The sequence below is a fragment of the Choloepus didactylus genome, chromosome 19 (genome assembly GCF_015220235.1).
Source record: "Choloepus didactylus isolate mChoDid1 chromosome 19, mChoDid1.pri, whole genome shotgun sequence".
NCBI classification, from domain to species: domain Eukaryota; kingdom Metazoa; phylum Chordata; class Mammalia; order Pilosa; family Megalonychidae; genus Choloepus; species Choloepus didactylus.
Window position 1 is genome coordinate 61,181,185 of NC_051325.1, and position 8,406 is coordinate 61,189,590.

The window sequence follows — 8,406 nt, forward strand, 5'->3', positions numbered from 1 at the left end:
GCAGTGAGGCACACACGTGTGTGTAGGCTCTGTGAGGTAGCGTTTTTGAGACTTGTGTGTTATGTTCCTGAGATGTCTTCGGTGGCCCACTCTTTAAATGGTACTTCAGGTGTGTGTAGACACAACCAGGACACAGCCTGTTCAGCGGAAAGCCAGGAGACCTGGCAGTGGGGGACCATGTCAGTTGTCCTCTTGCATGCTCACCTTGATTAGGAGAGCAGGTTGATTGTCTGCGGTAGTTGTGTAGCCATAGTAAAGTGACTACCAGGCCTAGCAAAAATTTTATCCAAATTTAATAGAATAGCACATTATCCTACACGCTGTCTCATTTCTGGTCCTCAGGATCCTGTATTCTAGTCAAAACATAAGGAAGCCACCTGGAGAGACCTGGCTGAACTATCTTTCACAAAAGGGTACTCACTCGTTAGCTGGGTGTAGGGAGAACAAGACAGCACAAAGAATTCCTGCTCCTTGGCAGTGCGAATCTATCCATGAGTTATCGTAAGCTTTGTTTCTTCTAAGTTCAGGTTGGAGGATGCTAGCTACATTTTAGAACTTAGCACTGCATGTTTGTATAAATGCTGCCTTGGATTATATGTATCTGTGGGTGGTGTTGTATATTCAAACCCTTAAAAACTCCTCTAATTTTCTCTCTTCAAAAATTCTCGACTACCCAGATACCACCCGGAAACTTCTTGCCTGACTTTTTGTTTAATTTTATTTTGAAATTGAGCAAAAGCAACCCCATTCAAAGCGATGGTATTTGAACAAACTCAGGAGGAGCAGGGTTGGTGGCAGGGAGCGGGGTGGGGGGGGCGGGGGTGGGGCTGTCCGCAGAAGAGACCTTCAGCAATGAGGGGAGCCTTTCAGATGAAAGACTCGCATGGGCTTAGGCGGTGGGCGTCAGGCAGCCAAGTGACATTTGGAACATGTCCCCCGACTGCATGCCACCCTTGAGGAAGTCATTCTATGGGTCTGCAGCGGGGTTTTCTTACAAAGGGACATTCCAAAGAGTCAACCGACACAGCTACGCATGCAATTATCTGGTCAATTGAGGCCAAAGCAAATAATTGTTTGTTCAATTGTCCACATTAGCTCTGTGGACTGTCCTGAATGCTCAGGATAATTGTGTGGCCTTCAGCTCCATCATGGGCTAAAATGGACCATTTAAATGAGACACCATTCAACACAATGTTCATTTAAATCGGGCTTATTTAGAAGAGACCACTGGGTTTAGCATTTTGTTTGTCTACTGTTATTCTGTAATTGCTTTTAGCTAATCATCTAAATTCCACCATTAGCTAATCACTATTCCTCTCATTTTGTTGATGTCGAAATGGAGGACAAGAGCTCTGATTTGCATCATTTGGTCTCAGAAGAAGTGCTGAGGGAATCAGATAGTTTTTTAACTTTATGTTCTGACTCCAGACACCATAATACACCTCCATTTTCATCAGCTACTGGGGAGAAAGCGAGCCACCCCCAAACCCCCAGTGCAAAGCACCCCCTTTTCCAAATGGGGGAACCAAGACTGCATAAGGGCCGGCCAAGGCTACCCAACTAATCTCCAGACCAGTACTGCTTCTACTTCTGCCATTTTAATTGTTCATTTCTTTCCATAAAATTAAATAACCTTCTTCAAGAAAGATTTAATGGTCAAGATGTGATTGGTAAAAGCTTCCTCAAGGATTTTTTTCTTATTACAAAAATTAGACCAGACTGAGGCTACAAGAGATTTGCAAACAGTGGTATGTCATTATCCCCAGTTCAGTTTTTCATGTAATTGGTGTGAAGAGATTGCTGCTGATGAATCTGCTTGCTGCTGAACAGAAAATGATTCTTTTGTAACATGACTTGGTGTACGTACATGTATATTTGTGGTTGTTTATAAAACGTATATATGTACATAAAATGCTTACCAAGATGGATGATATCATTTTAAAGTTGTAAATAATAAAAAGACAGTCTTGAACAAACCTGATTTTACATTTGCCTGAGAATGCAGCACTTCATTTGAATACTATGCAATGACCAAAAATTGATTTTTTTTTAAATCCAATTAAGCCTCAAGGTTGGTTATCCATTTAAAAGGTCGGATGAGTTAAACAATGACAGTACCTTCAGTTCATGCTAATGATTAAATTTACACAGAACTTTAGCCGCACATCCCTGCCTTGTGGAGTCATGCTGCTTGTGTTTTTGTACAACAGTGAGCTACCAAAAGTCACCAGCAGTGGGGCAGGTAGACCGGCAGATGTGAACCCTTCCTTGGTGAGTCCCCAAGCTGGCTGCCATCCCTGCCACCCCTCCCCTCAGATTTCTAACAGACAATTGCTCCAAACAGACAACTGGTTACTACTCCACCACCCTTCCTTTCCTGTGGCCCCAAGAGAATCGGGAAATGGAAAGTAGCCTCTCATTTAAAGGAAAAGGAATTGGGCGGGGGGGGGGGGATTGCTGTGTAGAGACTATTCTTCCTATGCTTCTGAATTTATAAGTAATGAAGTCATGTTTTAAAAAAGATATTTTATAGTGCATGTTTACTATGTGTTCCTAATGTGTTAAGAAAAAGACTTCAAAATGTCTTTTTGTGGTTCTCGTAGGTAATGTTTAAGTATTGATGATTTTATGAAGATGTTAGGAAAGACCACGGACCTGAGTGGAATGCTTTTTACACTGGGTTATAATGTCACTCAGGTTTTAGAAATCACTGGGAAGGAATAGGTGATCTTAAAATGCTCAAGTCTAGCATTTTAACCTGTGTTGGAATAAAAGTGAGGTTGGTTCATTTTAGCACTTTCCATCCACAACTATGAACCAGTCTGAAATATGGAACCTTCCACATTCAGTTAGGAAAAAATACTGAATTTTCATTGCTCTTAAAACTAACAATCTCTGGTTATTTTTTCCTTCCCCCACCCTTCCTTACATAGTTTGTGCCAAAATCCTCAGTCACAGATTTATGATTCTTTTTTATTTTTGAAAAAATCCACATTTAGGTACTACAGATAGAAGTGTTGCTTTACACAAGGGTGTTTCTGGGAAAAAAAAAAAAAAAAAGAGCTACTCATTTTAACTGCACTGGTGGACATACTGTTTAGAAGGATCCTATAAGTGAAGGTTTTCCCAAAGAAAAGATTTTGTGATCAAAGTAAACATTTACCCCCTAATTTTGCTTTTCTATAAGTCTCCGTTTTCATATGTTGAGTTTGCTTAAAGGAGTGTGGAACCACGTTTGGTCCACTTGTTATTTCTCTTCTCCTTCCTGCAGCCACCCTCCCCACCTCCGGGCTCCAGGTCTTCAATATGCCCTTGAAAACTTCTGCAACTATAAAAATAATTTTGCTGGTGTTCAAAAGTAAATAGGAATTTCATTCCCGAGACCTGAGGGTTATTACCATCTTACATTGTGCCCTTCCTTGCAGAATAATTTAGCTGCTGGAACGGGAGGAACCTCAGAGAGCAACGAGTTCAGTCCCCTCATCTTATCAAAAAGTCCTAAAAACTGGTTTCCGAAGGAACACTTTGGGTTGTGAATAAATGGTTCTGCTAGCATGTTTGTATTAATACGTCCTCTCATTCCACTGATATCAGAAAGTAAAAACAGTACTTTTCATGAGGTGACAAAATGTGCTTTTCAAGCAAAGTGCAAAAGATCACAAACAGTATGCTACCTTACATGTAAGATCCATGAATATATATAGTCCTATTTTTCTCAAAAAGAAACGGGGAAGATAAACTGAAACCTAATCCAGGTGGTTACCTCGGGGGTGAGTGGGAAAGGGGTGGGAGGGACGGGTAGGGGATGGGAGGCTCCTTGGAGCATTCCTCTTTACATGGTTTTGACTTCTGAATCAGAGAAATCTTTTACATAATCAAAAAATAAATGTAAAAAGAATGAAGGAACGAATCCTAATATCAAATACAAACAGAAACAAATGTATATCAGAATTGATGAACCACACCCAAAAAGTCAAGTAAAGTTTTAATATAGCCAGTGGGATACATTCTAAGAACAAACAGAAAAAAGAAGTCCTGAGCTTTGCGTAGGTTTGTTATCAGGGGTGGTGTTAGTGTTGTGATTTGGGGGGCTCTTTGGTGAGTGAGTGTTGTAGGAAAGAACAAAGGAGTGTTCATGTTAGGGTGACCTGGAGCCAGAGGTCTCACCGTGGGAGAAGGAGACACAAAAATGGGATAGGGGCAGGCAAGAAAGAAGCCCGTAATGGGGGCTTGAGATGGAAGGAACCAGTTCATGCTGAAAAAAGCCAAATCCTACTCTGTCCTATAAAAGGATCTAGAAGCAATGCTGCCCAAATAGCAATGAGGACACCTACCACCCAGATCTGGGTTTCTAAATCCAGAGATCTTGGTTTCTAAACAACAATTCCCCCCAGCCAAAAGGAACCAGACTTCCTTGGAGAAATGGTGGACTCCAGATTGGGAGCAGGGAAAGGACAAAGTCAACCTGGAGATCATCTTGCTTCAGATAGCAGAGAAGTCCTCAAAAACAGAGAGGGTCATGTCAAAAGGACACAGGAGCCAGTCTGACGGGGCCCCCGCTGGCCCTCCTGGGACCCTCAGAGCAGGGATTCTGAAAATCACATACATACTTACATAATGGGGGTGGGGGTACAAGGCTGGCTTCACAGGCATGCAATCGTCGGTCCCCAGTCCTGGGGAGGAGAGCTCTTTCCTGAAGAATTCCAGGTGATGAACGCAGAGGAATGCTGGAGCTAGAAAATCACCGTTTTCCAACCAGTATTGATTCAGGCAGGGATCATCACTGGCTGCTAAAGCCCTTGGGACGGAGGTTGTTGGCAACAACATTCTAGCAGTTTCAAAGGGTCACTTTACGGGGGAATTGACGGTGATTCTACGGATGACACAGGAGGACGTGTGCCAACACTGTGGAGCAGTCCGGTAGACCCCACTTACCCGAGATGCCCAACGTCGCCAATATTGGGAGATATGGAGGTTATACGCCTCCTGACAAGGTGCAATGGGAAACAGACGACATGCCTTTTTGCCAAAAACATTTAACCAGAATCGGATCACAAGGAAACAATCAGATGCATCCAGAATGTGGGACCTCTGTGAGACGCGTCAACATTGCAAAAGACAAAGAAAGGCTAGGATTGTTCTGGAGTAAAGGAGACCAAAGACTTGACAACCCAATGCAAAGCCCTGTCCTAACTTGGAGCCTCGATTTAAAGGAGAAGGAAAAAACCATATAGGAGATTTTTAGGACAATCAAGGAAAATTTCAATGTTGACTGTGTATGTGATAATGTTTCATTGTTCAACCACCATGGGTGTGATCACGATATCGATATTGTGGTGATGTGGGTTAGGCTTCTAGGAGATAGACATCAAACGTCTATAGGGCTAAGTGTCTGCAACTTACTTTCAAGGTGCAGAAATACAGATGTGTATTTGCGTCCAGGTGAAGGGCCTACAAGTGTTTGTTGCACTATTCTTTCAACTTTTCCATAGATTAATGAATTTTTCAAAATACGAGTTTTGAGAGAAATGTGCTTCTCATGGCAGTTAGTTCTTTTTCATTCCTTCAGGGAGCATTTAGTGCAAACCTTCTAGGTGATATGCCTGGTGCAATATTTACTCAACGAAAGCGAGGCTCTCCCTGACGTCCAGGTGCGTGTGATGTGATGGGGCAAGGCACAAACACACGCAATGCAGGGCAACACTCAGGGAGGGCCAGGTAAGCGCCTGCATCCGGGTGTCGATTGGGGCTCACCTCCAGGCCAGCTGCTCCAGCTGGGCCCGTGAAGCCAGGAAGGAGCCTACCTTCCATGGTAGTCTTTGCTTTCAGTTGCCCACGAGGTCAAGTCCAAACTTCATGGCTCCATGTCCAACTTGTGTCCAGCCACAATGAACTTTTGACAGTAAAGGAACAAACCATGCCCTTGAACACTGTATCTTCTTGTGAACAATCCCCTTGTCAGGGATCAGTGTACCGGGCACACTTCTACCCTACCCCTCCTCAAGACCCAACTCGCATGCCCCATCCTAGTCTGAAGGAGCTCCCTAACTCAGTCTCCTCCCACTGACCGGATTTTATTGCTGTAGTTGCCACCCCACCCCCAAAACACACACAAACACACACACACACACACACACACACAGCGTTGTGTCCCCAAAGCCTGACCATAACTGGGGCTCTCAAAAAATGGTATTCAATTAAAATTTGTTGTATGAGTGAATGAAAATACCAGAAAGCATGAAGCAAGTGCTCCAAGGAAACGAGAGTTTCTTTCTCATCTCAGATATAATGGAATCTGGAAACATTATGGGGACCAGGTGAGTCCCTGAGGCATTAGGAGATTTTACACGGGTGAACTCTCGCACACAATTAACATAGAGCTGTATATTTCATGTACTTGGCAACATCTGACATGATGTGATCTCAAAATGTGTCTTAGAATTTGAGCTGTACCAAAAAAACAAAAACAAAAATAAAAACACTTCCTAATAAGTTCTGGGAACTTTACTCCGATTTTTTTCCAGAAGTGTTTAATCTTTTCCTCAACTCCTATGTCTTGTCTGAAGACCCGTTTGAGTGTGGAATTAGTTTCAACTCATCAAAAGCCTAAGTTAGTTCTTGAGTTTCCCTGAATATCTGGCGAGTTGTTTTAAACTTTAGTTTTTTTAAAAAATTAAATAGAGGTGGATTTTTCATTGACAGTGAATTATATACTAAGCTGTGGATTAATACCTCCATAAAAATTTGTCCAAACAAAGTGCTGCTCGTCTTATTTATGTTGAAGTCTGTAAAGTCTGCAGTGAGAAGGGGAGAGTACTTTCCTGGAATATACTTGTATCTGTCAGAAGCTCCATCTTGAGGAAATTGGCAGGCATTTGAACTGGAATAATTCTTAGTGTTCTGTTTTGTTTGGAATTCTTCAGTTCAAGGGTGGCTTGAAACTAGAATCACAAATACTTGCTTCTAACAAGCCTCTCTTCTTTGTATCTAATAAATGTTCAATAAATGTTGGTTGAATTCAATCAGCTTGTTCCTCCTTTCTTGGAGGCTGTTGTGGTTATCCAATCAATTCTTAAATAAAGAATTCGAAAGAGAAAGGATCTCCCCTGACAGTTTCTCTCCCCACCCCCTCGGTTCACAGAGCCACGGAGTGAATCTGAGACCCCCCCAGTCCTCCGCCATCCCTCTGCCCTGTCCTCCCAGCACGCTCTGTTCCAACCACACTGGTTTCGGAGCTCCCTGGTCATGCTCTAACTGTCTTTCCTTCCCCACCTTCTCCCCACCTAGATGCCTTCCCCTGTCCTCTTTGCCAGGGGATGTCCTCTGCTGGCGTGCCACGTGCCAGCACCCACCGGTTTGCGCCATTTGCAATGTATTTGCAAACAGAAGAAAGCGATAGATCTTCATACCCACTTGCTCTTAGTACCCTTTACAAATGTGTGAAAACATTCAGCTGCTGTACAATCTTTTGAAGAAAGTAAGATCCAATTAGCGTTGACTTTTGTGTCAGGAAAGCTGAGGGTTTAGAAGGAATTCCTTTCACTGGCTCAACAAGTATTTTTGGAGCGCCTGCCCTGTGCCAGGCACCAGAGAAAAGAGCAGGATGCTGGCGAGGATGCTCTGGTCTAGTGCAATGTTTCTGAGAGCCTGCCCTGTGCCAGGGACCATGGCTGCAGGTGACAGGGAGGCAGGCAGGGATGAAGGATGGCCTGTGGGTGGGCAGTGGGCCAGGGAGGGGGAGACAGTGGCGGAGGCCCTGAATGCCAGGCCAGGGAGTTGGCTTTGCCATTATTATTATGTTTTAAGGTTGATAACAAAGAGAAAATTCAAAATGAGAGGAGTGGTGTATGGAACTAGCTGGAGGTAACAGAGAGGAGTGCCAACTAGAGGCCCTTGCCCAGGCAGGATGTGGGCAGTTTGGGTAGCAGGTTTTTATTTTTAAATGACTCCTGGGTAGAGCTGCCCCAACTGGGATCATCATTCCCCAAATCCCTGTATCTTGGCAGAAGCCAGGACCCTCACCAGCAGCACTCCCACCCCCCACCGGCACCTCCTCTACCCTCTCTCATGGCTCCTCCACCCCTCTCCATGCCCACCTCCCCCTGCCAGGTGTCCCCCCACTCTCCAGGCATCCGTCTCCAAAAGGCCTTCCATCCCCTCTGAGATGCGCCTTGTGAATCACCCCACAGCTCTCTCATCTCCTCCTAGGTGGCGTGCGGGGCTCTTGGGGCAGCTTGCTCAGACTGTTGGCCAGATGACCCTTCATAAATGGGTGGGCTGGGAAGGACCCCACACAACAAGGTACTGCTTGGATTTGCAACTGGCTGTCTCAGAAGCAGCAACCTGGCAGAAAGCCACATTGCTGTGGCCTCTCGAATCCAGGGGCCTGGTCAAGGTCAAGGAACC